General features: G+C 57.1%; 1 protein-coding gene and 1 long non-coding RNA gene across 13 annotated transcripts in view; one reads left to right on the forward strand and one right to left on the reverse strand.

Moving 5' to 3' along the window:
• KCNQ1 (potassium voltage-gated channel subfamily Q member 1) overlaps window positions 1–18359 on the forward strand; it is a 380089-nt gene that overhangs the window by 60195 nt on the left and 301535 nt on the right. The window lies entirely within an intron of this gene.
• LOC147341701 (uncharacterized) lies at window positions 9219–18347 on the reverse strand. Of its 2 annotated transcripts, none has more exons than XR_015157619.1 (2): window positions 17740–18347; window positions 9219–12086 (listed from the first exon to the last, which is right to left on the reverse strand). It is a non-coding gene; the product is annotated as an uncharacterized LOC147341701 (long non-coding RNA). The 2 variants fall into 2 exon arrangements; XR_015157620.1 differs by having other exon boundaries at window positions 9303–12090; window positions 17740–18239.

Below are 18359 nucleotides of genomic sequence, written 5' to 3' on the forward strand. Positions count from 1 at the left end.
AGCTCCGGGCGAGGGAGCCTCGGGCGGCCTCCAAGGGATTAAGTGTTTTGCTGAACCAGGGAGATCTGGGGGGGCCTGAAAAAGCCACTTGGGGTGGGGTCTCATTGCTGCCGCGGGGTCTGTCCTGGGGCTGCGGATGGCCTGTTCAAGATCTGAGCCCTGCTTGCGGCTTCCTGGGAACAGGGCTCCCGACATGGTTCCTGAATTCAGAGGAAGCCGTGTGTGTGTGTGTGCGTGTGTGTGTGTGTGTGTGTGTGTGTGTAGACGTGTCTATGTGCAAGCGTGCAGCGCGCCTGTGTGTCTGCTTGTGCACATGGCCGTGTGCATGCTGTGTGCCCATGTTTCGGTGTGCACACGCGCCTGTGGCCGGGCTCCAGCTCTGGGCGGCTCTCCTGTGTCCCCCCCCTTCTCCGCCCCCGTCCCCCTGCCGGCCTGCTGCTGTGGCAAACACACCCCCTCCCCGCTCCCTGGGGGAAGAAACCCTGGCTGGGCCCAGGTGAGGGGCTGGTTTTTGTCTCCGAAATCGCAGGGTGTTTTTTTTTCCTTTCCTTTTTCAAATCCCACACAAAGAGAGAGGCCCTCAAAAGCACAGCACAGACCCCGCGTATCCCAAGCTTCTGGTGGGAGCATACCAGGGATTGTCCTGCGATGCCTGCGGTTGAAAACCCCGTGAGCCGCAGCCCGGAGGCCTAGCGGATGAGGTCATCGCCGAGGCTTCCTCCCTGGCCCAGGCTCCCGGGGGCCCCTCTGCTGTGACCCAGCCCTCCCTCTGGCTGGATCACCCACCCCGGGGCCCCGGCTCCCCCAGCACAGGCGAGAGCGTCCCGCCCTCCAGGCCTCAGTTTCCCAGCTGCGAATCCAGGCCCTACGGGGATCCCCCCGCCCACATCCCCGGGCCCCTCGGTGGGCCCCGTGTTTCTCTGGAATGAGGCCTGGGCTCTGTCTCCTGACCCCCGGCCCCAGCGCACACCCTGCTCGCTCTGGCCTCTGCAGGCCCGCCCGTTCCCGGCTCTGCTCTCTACACCCTTCACGTGCCGATCGAGGCAGCTGCGCCGTCTGGGCCTGGGGCCCCGCTGGCCATGCTGTGAGCCTCCACGTGGATGGGTTGAGGCTCACAGAGCCTGGGTCATGTCTGCCCAAGGCTGGGCTCCCGGTGGCTGGCCTAGGTTCTCTGTGAACAGACCCCAAGGTCGTGTCTGCTCCTGGGCTGTCGCCTCCCTGGGGGGCTGTTCTCTCAGCTTTCCCCTCTCTGCTTGGCAAACTCCTACACATCCAGCAAAGCCCCGCTCCTATACATCTGCTTCCGGGGCACCTTCCTGCTCGCCCAGCGATGTCGCCGGCTTTGTCCTCTGGTCCCCGTGTGCTCTGGGGAGACGTCTCCCCGCTGCGGGGCCCTGAGCCTCCGGGCCTCTGTCCCCGGCACACGGGCGCTGCTCGGTGAGGACTGTTTCTGGCTGCTGGGGCCTTGTCTGTGTTCTCCCTCGGGTTGTAGCCAGCCCAGGCGCTCCCTCCCGGGGTGGGGGCGTCCTCGCCTGCGTCTGCTCAGCAACTGCTCCTAGAGCACGCACTCTGTGGCGGGGTCACGGGCTCCATTTCTGCACCCAGGCTCCTCCCTGGGGCCTGTGTAAGAGGGGGCTGGCGCCAGAGTGTGGGAGGGCCTGACCCCCACCCCCAGGAGCCAGAAGGCCGTGGGGCGCCCCTCTGTGTGCACACGAGTGCCCCGCCAGGCCAGGGGCGAGCCATTGCCTGGCTCAGGTGTCCCGCTGCCTGGCTCAGGCGTCCCGCTCGGCGCGCTGTGGCGCGGGGACTCTGGACTGCCCTGTGGGCAGAGCAGAGCCTCCTGGGTCTGGGGTAGAAACACTAGGAGCTGGGGGTGGCTCCCCGCAGCCAGTGTGCATTCTGGATGTTTCTGTACCAGCTCCTGGTTCTGGGATGGGCACCGGTGCTGGCTCAGGTGCCCTGGAGGCCTGACCGTGGGGTCTGACCCTACAGCTCAGGGTGCGGGGGGGCCGTGGCTCCGGGATGCAGGGGGCCCTCCCCTTCCCGAGGCCCCGCTGCGAGCCGCCGCCAGGAAGGTGGTGTGCAGGGACCCTGGCCCCCGGGTGAGTGGGCTCAGGCGGGCGTGGGGGCTCCCTGCTGCCCCGTGGGCAGGAATGAGCTGGGGGCTCACCCTGGACAGTGTGTGGCTGCAGGCAGGGCAGGCTCCTGGGTTTGTCTTCCACGTGCCAGGAGGGGTAGGCAAGGCTCAGGCGGCCCCCAAACCCCCCCATGTCTGGGTGCCCCCCCAGTGTCTCCTCGTGAGTTCATGAACAGAGGCTTCTGGGCCACCAGGCAGAATTTGAAGCTGCTGTCTTCCGGGGTCTTGGCCAATTCTCCAGAGCCCCATGGCCACCCAGTGGGGACCCCTGAGAACAAGACCCCCCCGACCTGTGATTCTGTGGACATGGGACTGAGCCGCCTGCCGCGTCCCTTGAACGAGGGGCCCTGCATCTGCGCCCCCGGGACGGCCCCCTCACTTGCTCCAGCCCCTCCGGGCGCCTCTGTCCACCCACCCCTGCCATCCCCCTCGGGTGCCTTCACCCTTCCTAGTGTCCGCCATTCCCCCTCTCTGTGCGTGCTCGTCATGGGCTTGTGGCCTCTTTGGTCTGACAGGGTCCCAGCTGTGCCTGCAGGGTCTCCCTCCTGAGCTCTGAGGGGCCAGTGCCACCACCCTCGCCCTGTAAGTGGGAAGGGCCCCTGCCCTGAGGACCTCTGTGCAGGAGGCGGCCAAGGGCTCAAGGTCACTGGGCCCCCTGTGAGGCCCGGGGTGCCGGCTCTGCATCCCACCCCTGGGCCATCACGCACGCCCGCCAGGGGTCCCTGTCCCTGGGGCTCCTGGCCGCGTTCCTGGCCTGGAGGCAGCTGCTCCTGAGGGGACAGCTGACATTCCTTCCTGCGGGGTCGGCCCTTGGCCCGGAGCCGTGAAAACGGGAACCCTCAGCTGTAACTGGAGCCTTCCGCGGGGCGCGGGGCCCTGTGGGTGGAGGGGTCCTGGGGCGCCTCACGTGCGCTAACAAAGGCGCCCTCTGTGAAGCCCACGCTCTGTCGCGGGCCAGGACTGTCCTGTCCATCAAATCGGCTCAGAACTGGGGCGGTGGGGGTGGGGGGGCCTGGGCAGGAGGTGGAGGGGACTGCAACGTGTTCGAAACTTTCCAGAAAAACACGTAACCCGATCCCGTGCAAGTGGCCTGGGCTGGGTCACGCCCTGGGCTGGCCAGGCAGTCCTGTGCGCGGGAGGACAGGGCCCCACCTGGGGGCTGAGGGCCGGGGTGGGGGCCCGGCCGCGTCCACCTGCAGTCCCGATCCCTTGGGAAGCGGGCGCCTCCTCCGATCTCTTCCCCCAAGGCCCCATGTGGGCCCCGGGGCCCCCAGCGTTTCCTCCGGGAGGAAATTGGAGTCGGGGGCCCGCGGCTCCTGCCAGGCGGAGGGTGCTCTGCGGTCCAGGGGACCTGTGATGGCCACGTGGAGGCCCTGGGGCTGCGACCGGCCAGGGCTCTGCCGGCTGTGTGAACCGGCCGGGTCCGGGTCTGGCTCTGTTTGTTTCCCTGGCGTTTCCTGTTTTCAGGCTGTCAAGCTCTGTGAGGCGAGGTGGGAGGTGGGTGCTGGCCTCTCAGCTGCCTTCTTGGGTGTCTTTGCCAGCAGTCCACTGAGAGCCCCTGAGGGCACCCCGTCTGCCCAAGGCCCTCCCCGTGAGGAAGCCTGTCCCACTGGGCCCACGGCCCCCAGGGCCCCTGGAGGGAGAAACGGTCGTCCCACTGGTGTAAGCAGCTGGGCCGGGCGCCGCCCTTGGGCAGCAGTCAGGCAGGGCTCGCAGCGGGCCCCACGGCCACTCCTGACACCAGCGGCGCCTGCGTGTTGGGTTTGCGTGGTCCCCATGTGCCCATCTGTGTGCGTGTGTTTGCGTGGCCCTGGGGCTTTCTTAGGAAAGACCCCGATGCTGGGAAAGGTTGAGGGCCAGAGGAGAAGGGGACGACAGAGGATGAGATGGTGGGATGGCATCATTGACTCCATGGACACGAGTCTGAGCAAGCTCCGGGAGATGGTGAGGGACAGGGAGGCCTGGCGTGCTGCGGTCCACGGGGTCGCAGAGCCGGACACGACTGAGCCACGGAACAACAGCAGGGCTTTCTCTCCTAGCCGCCAGGTGTTGGTGGCCTCGCTCCCCTGCTCCCCTCACCGCACCCTCTCATTCATCTCCCTTTTTGGAGGCCATGGTGACTCAGCTCCGGGCTGGGGTGAAGGTGGGTGGGCACGAGTGGGGGCCCTGGGTCTGGACAGACGGGAGCTTGGCTCAGCCTCCCGTGTCGAGCCAGGTGCCCCTCTGGCGCTTCGGGAAGGCACCGACTGTGCAGGCAGGGGGCCTTCCCCGGCACCCAGGCCGCCCATCAGCCGCCCCCAGGAAGAGGGTCCCCACACTCTGCCCCCTGTGGCGTGGGTCCTGCCGGGGCGGGGGGGGGGGTCTGCTCCGTGTTTTCCATCCCGCCTTGCCCGCCAAAACGCAGGGCCCAGGACAAAAGTCAGACGCTGGGGCGGGGGCGCCTGCTGCGGCCCGCAGCCCCTCCATCGGGGATTTAGCGGGATTAGCGTGTGCTGTCCGCGGGACAGGTGTTTCCTTTATGCTGGCCCGGGGGCTGCAAAGGAGCGCGTCATGAAGTGCCACATTCAGTGGGGTCTCCGCTCGGGGTAGCTGGAGGGCCGGGTTTTGTTAGGGCTTGTTTTCACGTCTGACCCCGGCCAGCTGGAGGGCCTTGTTTTAAGCACGGGGTAACAGCTGACATAACATGACGGGATCAGGCTGAACAGGCAGCCGGGCTGGCGGGGGCTGGCACCGGCACTCCACGTGGGGGCTCCCGGGGGGCTGCCCAGGGCGTCGTCAGGGATAATAGGATGAGCCCGGCGGGGCCTCGTGGCCGTGGGGCACAGCGTGGTGGGGTCCACCAGCTGTCGCCCCCCGGACGAGTGGGCTGCGGGAGTCGCCGGTCGCTGGGTGGGGGCTGGGGGCTCGCAGGTGCCAGAATAATTGCCCAGGAGCCTGCATTCAGAGGGGCTGTAATCGCGTTCTCTGCCTCCCCAGGTCACGGAGAATGGAAGCCAGGGGCCCCGGCCGTGCGCCCATTGAAGTGTGTCATTGTGTGGCTTCACGGGAGGGTGGAAAGGGCTGGCATGGCCCTGCGGGGTCGCGGGCCGCCACCATGCACCTTGGCCACCCCCACCCTCTCAGTAAACAGACCTGGGAGCGGGGCCGGGGGGTGCGACTTCTCTTTCTGCATTTTCTGCCTCTCAGTTACGTGGTGGTCGGGCACGCTGGGTGGGTTAGGTAGAAGGAGGTAGCTGTGGGGGACCCTGGGTCTGGGGGCTGCTGGCAGCCCCCTCTCATAACCCAGCGGGAGACCCTCCTGAGCCAGCCCCCCATGCCCAGCAGACTGCCTGTCACTTCCTTCTGGGCCCCTGGGTGCCCTCCTCCCACCCCAGCTGGGCTCAGGAGGCCTTGATGACACCCATGAGTGCAGAGGGGGCTGAGAGAGGCCCTCCAAGCACCAGAGTGCTATCGTTCAGTTGTGTCCAACTCTTTGTGACCCCACAGGCTACAGCCCGCCAGGCTCCTCTGTCCATGGGATTCTCCAGGCAAGAATCCTGGAGTGGGTTGCCATTTCCTCTTCAGGGGATCTTCCCAACCCAGGGATTGAACCTGGGTCTCCTGCACTGCAGGCAGATTCTGTACCACGTGAGCCACCGAGGAAGCCCAAGTATCTGAGGGTCATGAGGACTTGGGGGCAACGAGCCCCTCCTCACACACACAGGTCTGCAGGCACCAGTCCTGCTGGGCTGCCCTGGAAGGCGAGTCCAGGCTTCAAACCTTCCACACTTCCACTTCCCCTCGGCTGGTGGCTGTGAGAGGGAGACCGCCCCCGGGCCAAAGCTCGCAGCAGGGGTCTCGCTTTTGCGTTTCCAGGTGGACCCACGCCCGCTGGGCTGAGAAAAGTTCCCCCGGCTGGCTGGCACCCAAGCCGGGGTGGCTGTGAGGTGGTGGAGTCCATCTCCCCGCTCGTGTGTGATCCAGCAGAACGCTGCCGGAGAGGCAGGTGTGCCCAGGGATGCACACACACACACACACACACACGGGGGGACACGCGTGTGGAGGTCTGCACGTGTGGACATGCTCACGTGTGGACACTCATGTGGTGTGCACACTCAGGCACACCCATGTGTCTGCACGCACAAGTGCACACAAGCACGCTCGGCCCAGAGCTCCGGCCGGCAGGGAGCGAGACCCCCCGGGGCCACGTTCCATTTGCACGTTTAATCCAGACACTGTCAGCACGGGAAGCTGGATGGGAACAAAATGTGAGGTGTGTGCTGAGAGGGCGTCCTTCTCCCGCCTCTGGCCCGGGACGGCCTGGTCAGTTTCCGAGCACCACAGAGCTGAGGTTAATTTGTGTTCAGAACACAGTTTGGTTGGGAGACCTGGGTGGGGCTGGGAAGGGATGGCATCTTTATTTCATCCTCAGTTTCTTGAGCTGGGCTTGTGTCTTCTCCCAGACCGTTCTCTGAGCCCAACCGGGAGGGTCGGGGATGGGAGCTGAGGTGCTTGGTGGTGGGGACCAGGCTGGGTCCGTGTGCATTCATTTCTCAGCGTCATCAACCCCTCAAGGTCCCTGGGCCTGGCTGCAAAAGCCTGAACTTGACCCCAAAACCCTGGTGACCTCAGTGTGTTCAGGGTCCCGGAGAGTGGCCTTGACTCCCTCTGTTGGGGTCCCCCAAACATTGCCGCTTTTGCTCACGGGCCCTGTCTTCATTCAGGTTCACGGTGACTTTCCTTCAGATGAGGACGTCTCGTAGACTACTTGGTGGCTCTGGGACATTGGGAAGAGGTCTTCTCATCTGGGAGCCTGTGAGGATTTCTGCTGCTGGGAGAGTCCTCCCTAAGCTCCGTCAGTGGTCTCTGTGTAAATGGGCATCTGGAGGCAGCTGGTGGCCCTGGAGGCCTCTGTGCCCCGTCTTCAGAAGGTCACAGTGTGGGGCGGCAGGCCTGGGGCTGCAAGGTTCCACCACTTTCTGGTTCGGAGTAGGCTTGCTGTGGTCAGTGACTCTCCAAGGGCCCAGAACTGGGCTGTGAGCCCTCCTGGGCCTCACCAGAGAGACTCTAGGTGGTGGGAAGGGGTCCAGATACACCCCCTCCCCCTGGAGCTTGCCCAGGGTCCCCACCCTCTGCAGACCTCAGCATACAGCTCGGTGCTGTGACTCAGGCGCCTGGGGCCGTGGGCATGAAGGTTCTCAGTCCAGGACTGATGGCCTTGAGGGCCAGAGGGACCCAGTCAACAAGTGGCCTCCCCTTCCTGGCGGGGTGGGGTGCTGGGGAAGCAAGAGGGAAGGCCTCAGTGCCTCCCAGAAGTGCCTCGGTGGGGAGCCAGTTAGGAGTCTGGGTTAGGAGTCTTTTTGGAGCACTTCTGGGTCTACTGTACCTGAAATGCAAGGTAGACGGACAGACAGACAGACAGGCTTGGGCTTGCCGTGGCAGCTGGGGGACCTTTGTGCAGTAGTCTCTGGTTTATTGACTCTGCTCACTTCAGCCAGAGCCAGCATTAACGCAGTGTGATTGGCACCTGCTCGATGGCCATATTAAAAGCGCGTGGCAGACACCATGAGGCTGTCACCCCAGAACCGTCCTCAGGCCCTGGGCCCCCTCCTGCCGCCCCACCCCACTCTGTCCGTTGGCAGACACGGGCCACACTTCCTGGGTCCCCTTGTCAGTGGGTCCCACGCGCGTGGCCCTGTCTGGCGCCCCATGGCGCTTCTCGGAGCTGTGACCAGGGGGTTGCGTGTGTCCGTGGGCCGTGTCCGTGGGCCGCCCCTTTTGTCGCTGACTTGTGTTCCGCTGGACGGATGGGCCACAGTCTGTTTATTCGGTCACGTGGTGGCAGGCCTTTGGGTTTCCCGTTTAGAGCTACTGAGAAGACATTTGCATTCCAGTCTTTGTAAAGACTTGTATTTCTTCTTTTTTTTTTTAATATATTTTATTGAAATAGTTGATTGACAAATGTTGTGTTAATTATTGCCGTACAGCCAAGTGATTCAGTTATATTCTTTTTAATATTCTTTCACATTGTGGTTTATCATCGGATACTAAATACAGTTCCCTGTACTATTTCAGTAGGACCTGGGGTGTTTCTCCATCCCTGTATAATAATTTGCCTCTGCTAACCCCAAATTCCCAAGCCTTCCCTCCTCCCTGCCACCCCACTTGGCAACCACATGTCTGACTGAGGCCCGTGGACTGCGGCGCGCCGGCGTCTGTGTGTGGGTGGAACGAGCAGGGTGTGACACCATATGGCCCTGACACGGTGCTACCACCATGTTTCCACGGGTGTCCTTTATCAGGCCGAGGAATTTTCCTTCTAATATTAATGCTAATTATTTTAACACGAACGGATGCCGAAATCCGCCCACTGCTTTTTCTATACCTCTTGAGATAATCATGTTTTTTTCTTCTTTCGTCTCAAGATGGTAAATTATATTGATTGATTATTTCAAATGTTAAACCCAGTTTGTGTTTCTGGATAAACCTGACTTGGCCATGTTGTATTTTTACCTTTTTTTGTATATTGTTGAACTTAATTTGCCAAAATTTTGCTGAGAACTTTCGCATCTAAGTTCACGAGGAATAATGACTACAGTTTTCTTATAATGGTTTTGCTTTTGGTGTCAGAGTCATGCTTTCTGACAGCGTGTTCTGGGAAGTGTTCTCTCTTCACGTGGGGAGGAGAACTGTGTAGAATTGGTCTTTTTTTTTCCCCCACGGTGTTTTTTTTTCCTTGTTTCTATCTCTGAATTTGTTTATTTTTTTGAATGGCCAAAAGTGATTCATTGCTTCTTTCACCTTCTTGAAAATGTTTTGTGAGCTAGAGAATTGTTCTTATTTCTTACCTATATACGGGCTGGAATTCATCTGTAAAGGCATCTAGGCCTGGACTTCTCTTATGAAAAGAGTGCTGACTAGGTTTTATATTCAAGTTCTCTATTTCTTCTTGAGTAGACTTGGTGTTTTGTGTGTTTGAAGGGCTTCATTATTTCACCCAAGATGTTAAATTTATTTATGAACACACTTCACAGTGTCTCATTATTATTATTAAACAATGGTAGGATTGTGGCGATGTCTCTCCTCTTGTTCCTGTATATTGGTAATTAGTGCCTTTTTTTTTTTTTTTTGGTGATGATCAGTCTGGCTAGAGTTTTAGTGATTTTGCTGATTTGAAACAACTAACTTTTAACTTTGGATTTCACTGGATTTTTTTCTTTTTTGTTGTTTCATGGCTTCTGCTCTGATTTTTCCTGCTTGCTCAGTTTCAATGTTCTCTCTCTTTTCTAGCTTCTTCAGGTAGAAACCGAGGTCAGTGAAGTGAAGTTGCTCAGTCGTGTCCGACTCTTTGTGACCCCATGGACTGTAGCCAGGCTCCTCTGTCCATGGGATTTTCCAGGCAAGAATACTGGAGTGGGTTGCCATTTCCTTCTCCAGGAGATCTTCCCGACCCGGGGATGGAACCGAGGTCTCTGCATTGTAGGCAGACGCTTTACCCTCTGATCCCAGGTCACTGATTAAAGACCTCTCTCATTTTCTAATGTTGGTGTTTGGTGGCCTGTGTTGCTGTCGTTCAGTGGCTCAGTCGTATCTGACTCTGCAACCCATGGGCTGCAGCACACCGGGCTTCCCCGTTCTTCACCGTCTCCCAGAGCTTGCTCAAACTCAAGTCCATCGCGTCAGTGATGCCATCTAACCATCTCATCCTGTCGTCTCCTCCTCCTGCCCCCAGTCCTTCCCAGCATCAGGGTCTTTTCCAATGAGTCAGTTCTTCACATCAGATGGCCAAAGTATTGGAGTTTCAGCTTCAGCATCAGTCCTTGCACTGAATATTCAGGACTGATTTCCCTTAGGATGGACTGGTTGGATCTCCTTGCAGTCCAAGGGACTCTCAAGAGTCTTCTCCAACACCACAGTTCAAAAGCATCAATACTTCAGTACTCAAAGTGTTCTTTATAGTCCAGCTCTCACATCCATACATGACTACTGGAAAAACTATAGCTTTGACTGGTCTAAAGACCATTTTAGTTGCATCCCACAGATTTAAATGTACTATGTTATTTTCATTCCATTCCAAATATACTGATAGTTTCTAATTTATTTATGATTTCTTCTTTGATTCATGGGTTATTTAAAAGCATATCACTTACTTTCCAAACATTTGTGGATTTTCAAGATGCTTTGTCTGTTACTGATTTCTACTTTAACTCATTTGAAGTAAGAGAAAACACTTAACATGATTTGATCCTTTTAAGATTTGTTAAGACTTGTTTTATGGCCCCGCGTGAGCTTTATCTTTGTAGATAGTCCATGCATACTTGAAAGAAGCGTGCATTCTGCTGTTGCTGGAAGGACTGTCCTGTAAGTGTCAGTCAGGTCCTCGTGGTTGGCAGCGTTCTTGCCTCTTGCTCCCTCACTGTCTGTGTGGCTGCTGGTTCTCTCAATTGTTGAGAGGGGGCTGGGCATCAAAACCTGCAATTTTTAATAATTGTAGATCCATCTTTTTGTTCTCCCAGTTTTCGTAGCTTCTGTCCAATGTTTCTAAGCTTTGTTCCTGCATGCGTTAGTATTTAGAATTGGTACGTCCTCTTGATGAATTAACCCATTTATCATTATGAAAGTGTCCTTCTGCTTCCGGTGATTCTCTCTGCTCTGAAATCCACATGGTCCAGCTTTCCGTTCATTCGTGTTCACGTAGTATCCCTCGTTCATTTACTTTACTTTAACCTCTTTGTGTCTTTATATTGAAAGTGTGTTTCTTGTGTGCAGCACGTAGTCGTCTTCGTTCGCGAATCGCATTTAAACCTTCTTCTCTTAAAGCATACGTTAAGCTTATCCTCTTGTGTTAACACAACCGACGTTCTTGGTTTCGCTCTATCACGGTCGGTTACGATCACACGGCTCTTGTCATAGTTACTGCGGCGGTTTTCTCATCAAGATGTGTGTTCTTTGCTCTTTAAAAATATTTAGAAAGGCTTGTGCTTTTGTTCTGAGAGTTACTTTTGTCCTTACACCTTTTTAATTTCTTCAGTGGCTTATTTTTTGACCATGCCAGGTGGCATGTGGGATCTGAGCTCCCCAACCAGGGATCAAACCCGTGCCCCTGCCCTGGAAGCCCTGCACTCCCTGCCCTGGAAGGCCTGCGCCCCCAGCACTGGAAGGCCTGCGCCCCCTGCCCTGGAAGGCGTGCAGCGCCTGCCCTGGAAGGCCTGCGCCCCTGCCCTGGAAGGCCTGCGCCCCCTGCCCTGGAAGGCCTGCGCCCCCTGCCCTGGAAGGCCTGCGGCCCCTGCCCTGGAAGGCCTGCGCCCCTGCCCTGGAAGGCCTGCGCCCCCTGCCCTGGAAGGCCTGCGGCCCCTGCCCTGGAAGGCCTGCACCCCTGCCCTGGAAGGCCTGCGCCCCCGCCCTGGAAGGCCGAGTCTTGACTGCCGGGCCACCAGGGAGGTCTCCTCAGTCTTTGTTTCTGACGCCAGTGCCTGGCTTGTTGGTGTCATTTCTCTCCTTTAAGCCCCACCTGTAGCCTGTACCACAGACAAAAGCCTCATTCCAGTCCCCTTTTCTGAGTCTCCCCCCACACATCCAGGATCAGCAAATGAATGCTCAGAGGGTGAGGAAGCATGAGTGATGTGGGAGGTGGGGTCCTGGTGGCCTCGTGGAGCAGCTGTTTCTGAGTTCGGGGGGAGGACCGAGTCATCTCAGCATTTGGGGGACAACGGTGCTCTCCACAGAGGGAACAGCTCGTCCGGTGGACCCTCAGCAAGTGTGTACCTGGCCCGCACGCATGCATGGGGGTTCAGCCTCATACGCAGGGTTGGGGGCTTGCTCTGGGCACTTGAGCTTTTCCTCCCGGGAGCTCGCGGGTTCTGGACGCGTGATGCCTCTGGCTGGTGGAGGAGGGGCGGGCAGACTGCAGCAGGAAGCAAGGAGGTGATGGATGGTGGCTTGACCAGAGATACCATGGATGCACGATTTTCTTTCTCAAAAAAAAAGAGAAAAGCAATAAAAAACTGACAGTGTGGCAAAAGCAGGAAATGGGGTGGGAATTTTTCTTATCGTGTTATCTGCCATATTCTTATGTCTATTTTTAAAGTCTCACATTGAGCTAAGAAAGAAAAATCTCTATTTAGCTCAAAAATTTCCGCCTGCAGTTCCTGTGCCCTTTCTCAGCCTTGTGGGTGCAGAGGGCACCCTGATATCCTGTGGGGGTCACGGGAATGTGTCTGCAAATGGCAAGATTTACCAGTCCCTCAGGGAAAACGTTTCTGCCAAAGATGTAGGTCTGTGGGGAGGTGGGGTTGTCTTGCTGCATCGCAGCCTAGCTGGCCGAGTGCAGGTGTGTGTGTGAATGCTTGTCAGAGAGCGGGCCTGGGGACCCTGCACCACACCCCCGAGCCCCCCAGCCCCAGCCTGGGCAGTTGCAGGGGAGCCGGAACTGGCAGAAGCCATGTGGGGTCACTCCTCCACATTGCCCAGCTTGTCACCATCTTCTCCACCCCCGTTTTGCTCTTTGGTGTCTTGATAGCCTCACCCGCTGGTCAGTTGTCCTGGAAGCTGATGTGAGCTCCCGGGCCCCAGACCATATCTGGAGCCCCCGCACCTGGGGTGAGGTGTTGTCTCAGCTGCCAGCTCCAGGGAGGAGGTGGTGGTCCCTAAGGGGCTGCAAGGGGCTTCAGAGGTGGATCCCCCATCCAAGCCTTCAGCTGATGCCAGGGTCCTGCCTGCGGTGGGCAGTGTGGGAGCCCAGTGCTGCCGAGTGTGCTCGCCATGGCAGGTCTGTCTCTGGAGGCCTCCGTGCCTGTTTAAGCGCAGGGCCGCGTGCTCCTGGAGGCCTGCCGTGTGTCCACCCAGCACCAGGGTGGGCTCTCCTGCACCCCCAGTGCCTGTGATGGGGCCGAGAGGTGGTCTGCATGCTGCGGCCCCTCCTCTAGCAGGACGTGTGGCCAGCCCCCCCGTCCTGCTCAGCCCTCCTCTGCCACCGATCTGGGGCCTGGGTCCCCTGCCACCAGCCGCCCAGCGTGAGCCTGAACCCACACTGCCATTTGTCGGGCAGGGAGCCCAGGGCCACTTTGGGGGTAGGATGCAGGGGGCTCAGGCCTGCAGGGGTGGGGACTGGCCTGGTTTGGCGAGTGGGTCCGTAGAGGCCCGAGGGTGGCTGTCCCAGGCCCCCGACCACACCACAGATGCAGAGAACTCCTGGAGAGAGCATCACGCCGTGGGCAGAGCGCGCCAATGAAACGTCCTTCAAATTAACTTTATAAAACCAGCAGACTCTGCTACAGAAGCACAGAGCCGAAAGCGTAGGAAGTTCCCGCTTCCCTCTCCGCCGTGAGCACGGCTCACCGACTAGAGGCTGCGATTAACTCAAGCCCACGGCTCCCATCAGGGGTCCCGCTGGGCTCTTCTCTCTGCGGGTTTTGACAAATGTGCGGCGACGTGTGCCCCGGGTCACACAGAGCGGGCTCGCCGCCCCCACGCTCCCCCGCTCACCCCCTTCCCCGGGGCCCGGCCACCGCTGCTCTTTTTGCGTCTCTCGAGCGGACAAAAGCAGATACCATGGGCTTTGGCCTCCGCAAAGTGTGAGGCCCTGGCTCAGGCCATGTGTGGGAGCCGGCGGGCCGCGTGCCCCGCCCCGGCCCCCTCACAGCTCGAGGGCTGCCCTTCCTCCTGCCCTGCAGGCTCTCACCCAGCCAGCGGGGAGGCCCACCCCTCCCCGGAGCCCAGCGCCTGTCCGAAAGCGGGGGAGGGGTCCGGCTCCCATCTCAGAGTGGCCAGGCCCTGCTCGTGGTTCTTCTTTTCCAGAAGTGTCTGTGCTCCACGGCCATAAACTGGGCTATGCTCTGAGCACACCTGGGCTTGGCTGGTAGGGGTCAGAGGTCAGGCTCTCTGACCTGGGGTCACCGGGCCCCAGAGGGTGGAGTGTCCTCCAGGACCACATGCCTATTGCCACTTGGATGTGGCCTTCACTCTGTCCCGGGTCCAAGCTCTGCTGTCCCCAGTCCAGAGCGTGCCAGCCACCGGCTCCTCTCCCCCAGCCAGCCTCAGCAACACCCATGACATGGTGGCCAGGACAGACATCTCCAAGGGACACTCAGATCCTGTCCCATCTTGTTTACAACCCCCTGGAAGCTTCCCAGGCTGGGAAGGGTCACCCCCTGCTTCCGTGACCCACAGAGCCCCTTGGGGCAAGGTTCTTGCCCCACCAGCCTGCCTCCCGACACGGCCTCCCCAGGGTTCGGCCTTCCTGCATGTCCTTTACGCTGGAGCTCAGATGTCATGAAGCAGGGCAAAGGCTAACAGAGTTTTGCTAAAAGAACACACTGGTCATAGCAAATACCCTCTTCCAACAACACGAGAGAAGACTCTACACATGGACATCACCAGATGGTCAACACTGAAATCAGATTGATTATACTCTTTGCAGCCAAAGATGGAGAAGCTCTATACAGTCAGCAAAAACAAGACCAGGAGCTGACTGTGGCTCAGATCATGAACTCCTTATTGCCAAATTCAGACTGAAATTGAAGAAAGTAGGGAAAACCACTAGACCATTCAGGTATGACCTAAATCAAATCCCTTATGATTATACAGTGGAAGTGAGAAATAGATTTAAGGGACTAGATCTGATAGACAGAGTGCCTGATGAACTGTGGACGGAGGTTTGTGACACTGTGAAGGAGACAGGGATCAAGACCATCCCCAAGAAAATTGGGAAAAAGCAAAATGGTTGTCTGAGGAGGCCTTACAAATAGCTGAGAAAAGAAGAGAAGCAAAAGGCAAAGGAGAAAAGGAAAGATATACTCATTTGAATGCAGAGTTCCAAAGAATAGCAAGGAGAGATAAGAAAGCCTTCCTCAGTGATCAGTGCAAATAGAGGAAAGAAATAGAATGGGAAAGACTAGAGATCTCCTCAAGAAAATTAGAGATACCAAGGGAACATTTCATGCAAAGATGAGCTCAATAAAGGACAGAAATGGTATGGACCTAACAGAAGCAGAAGATATTAAGAAGAGGTGGCAAGAATACACAGAACTATACAAAATAGATCTTCACAACCCAGATAATCACAATGGTGTGATCACTCACCCAAAGCCAGACATCCTGGAGTTCAAAGTCAAGCAGGCCTCAGGAAGCATCTCTACTAACAAAGCTAGTGGAGGTGATAGAATTCCAGTTGAGCTATTTCAAATCCTAAAAGATGATGCTGTGAAAGTGCTGCACTCAATATGCCAGCAAATTTGGAAAACTCAGCAGCAGCCACAGGACTGGAAAAGGTTAGTTTTCATTCCAATCACAAAGAAAGGCAATGCCAAAGAATGCTCAAACCACATAACTGCACTCATCTCACACACTAGTAAAGTAATGCTCAAAATTCTCCAAGCCAGGCTTCAACAGTACGTGAACCGTGAACTTCCACATGTTCAAGCTGGTTTTAGAAAAGGCAGAGGAAGCAGAGATCAAATTGCCAACATCCACTGGATCATGGAAAAAGCAAGAGAATTCCAGAAAAACATCTACTTCTGCTTTATTGACTATGTCAAAGCTTTTGACTGTGTGGATCACAACAAACTGTGGAAAATTCTAAAAGAGATGGGAATACCAGACCACCTGACCTGTGTCCTGAGAAACCTGTATGCAGGTCAAGAAGCAATGGTTGGAACTGGACATGGAACAACAGACTAGCTCCAAATTGGGAAAGAAGTTAGTCAAGGCTCTATATTGTCACCCTGCTTATTTAACTTATATGCAGAGTACATCATGAGAAACGCTGGGCTGGAAGAAGCACAAGCTGGAATCAAGATTGCTGGGAGAAATATCAATAACCTCAGATATGCAGATGACACCACCTTTATGGCAGAAAGCGAAGAACTAAAGAGCCTCTTGATGAAAGTGAAAGAGGAGAGTGAAAAAGTTGACTTAAAATTCAACATTTTGAAAACTAAGATCATGGCATCAGGTCCCGTCACTTCATGGCAAATAGATGGGGAAACAATGGAAACAGTGAGAGACTGTTTTTTTGGCTCCAAAATCACTGCAGATGGTGACTGCAGCCATGAAATTAAAAGACTCTTGCTCCTTGGAAGGAAAGTTATACCAACCTAGACAGCATACTAAAAACCAGAGACATTACTTTGCCAACAAAGGTCCATCTAGTCAAGGCTATGGTTTTTCCAGTGGTCATGTATGGATGTGAGAGTTGGACTATAAAGAAAGCTGAGTGCTGAAGAATTGATACTTTTGAACTGTGGTGTTGGAAAAGACTCTTAAGAGTCCCTTGGACTGCAAGGAGATCCAACCAGTCCATCCTAAAGGAAATCAGTCCTGAATATTCATTGGAAGGACTGATGCTGAAACTCCAGTACTTTGGCCACCTCATGTGAAGATCTGACTCATTGGAAAAGACCCTGATGCTGGGAAGGATTGGGGGCAGGAGAAGGAAACGACAGAGGATGAGATGGTTGGACGGCATCACTGACGTGATGGACTTGAGTTTGAGTGAACTCTGGTAGTTGGTGAAGGACAGGGAAGCCTGGTGTGCTGGTTGCAAAGAGTCAGACACGACTGGGTGACAACTGACTGACTTGAATGTCACTTCCTGGGGGATCCGGCCTCCCCTCCTCCCTTTGCCCTCCTGTGTCAAGTGGGGGTCACGGTGCTGGGGCCCCTTGGGGAGGGCCTGAGTTGCCAAGCTGGGCCCTCTTAGTGGGTGCCTTTGCTCGGGGGGTGGAGGAGCCATGTGCCTGCTCTGAGGTCTCAGGGGGCCCTGGACTGTGGGAGGGGGCGTGCATGGGGGTAGGGAGCTGCAGCATTCCTCGTGGTGGCCTGGGTTGTGCTTCCCGGGGTCAGAGTGCTGGGTGAGGACCTGGCCCACACGTGAGCCCAGCCCTCTGAAGGCAGATGGGTGAGGCCGTGAGTCTGGGGGCCTCCCAGGGGGTGGGGGACGGGTCAGGAGCTTCTGGACAGAGCCTTCACGGGCCCCCTTGGCCTTGGGCTGAGTTCAGTTGCAGGACTGGGATTGGGGTCCAGGGGGTGAGGTCTGGATGTCGTCTGGGCTTCCAGCTTCATCGGCACCTCCTTCCTGAGCATCCATGCTGAGTTGGGCTGGGGGCCTGGGTGTGGACAGGGGACAGTGAGCCGGGGGAGTTAGACGCTGAGGGGCTCAGCAGACGTGGGTCTGGCTGCGTGGCGGGGGCAGCAGGCGGGGAGTGTCCACCCTGGAGGTGGGGGGGCTGCCGGCACCCAGGGCACGGAGGCTCTGAGCTCGGTGGGCCTGGCGAGGGTCAGGGACCTACTCTGGGCAGATGGGGGGCGCAATTTGTCACACAGGGTGATTTTAAAATAATCTCCCCAAACCCGATCTTCCACTTAGCACATCTCTCCCTCTGATACACCAGCTCATCTTTCAGACCATGCGCTTACTCTCCCGTCTCTCGCACTGGTTTGTGATCTTTCTGGTTCTTGTTTTCATCCGCTGAAGTTTCTCCTCCCTAGGTGCACAGTTCAGCGAGTCCTGGCAAACCTTTACCGTCTCTGCGTCGCCACCGCAATCAAGACCTGGAACGTCCCCCCCACCCCGAAGTCCCTCTGTGCCCTTGGCAGCCCCCCGCCCGCCCCCGCGCCCCCAGCACCTGGTAATCACGGACGTTTCCTGTCCCCATGGTCCTGCCTTTTCCAGGACGTCATTTGAAAGGCATCCTGTGCTCTGCAGCCTTTGTGTCTGGCTTCTTTCACGGAGCAGAACACATTTGAGCTTCATCCATGTTGTGGCCTGCGTTCAGTAATTTGTTTCCTTTTAATTGGAAAGGATAAAATGTACCACAGTTTGTTTATCTGTTCGCGGGCTGATGGACATTTGAGCTGTTTCCAGTTTTCGGCTGTTATGATTAAAGCCGTGCTGATTACTGCCGTCGGGTTTCTGAGTGGTCATATGTCTTCATTTCTCCGGGGTAAACCCCTGGGACGCTGGACCGTGGGCTCCGTGCGCAGTGACCTTTCTAAGAAACTGCAAAGTGTTCTCCATGCTTTGCTCCTTTTGCCTTCGTTCCATCTGCGTCTGCTTCGACCAGTCCGAGTTTTCATCACTGCCTAGTATTGCCCTAGTTGTACACCTCAGCCGTCCTAACGTGTGCAAGGCCCTGTCTGTGGCTTTAACCGCATTTCCCTGGTGACTGATGACATCGGGCATCTCCCCCTGTGCCCGCTTGCCATTCGTGTGTTCCTACGTCTTTTTGGACTCAGTGTCTTTTCC

Source organism: Bos grunniens, chromosome 29, assembly GCF_055505025.1.
Source record: "Bos grunniens cultivar Pamir isolate PY7600 chromosome 29, Bosgru_T2T1.0, whole genome shotgun sequence".
Taxonomy (NCBI): domain Eukaryota; kingdom Metazoa; phylum Chordata; class Mammalia; order Artiodactyla; family Bovidae; genus Bos; species Bos grunniens.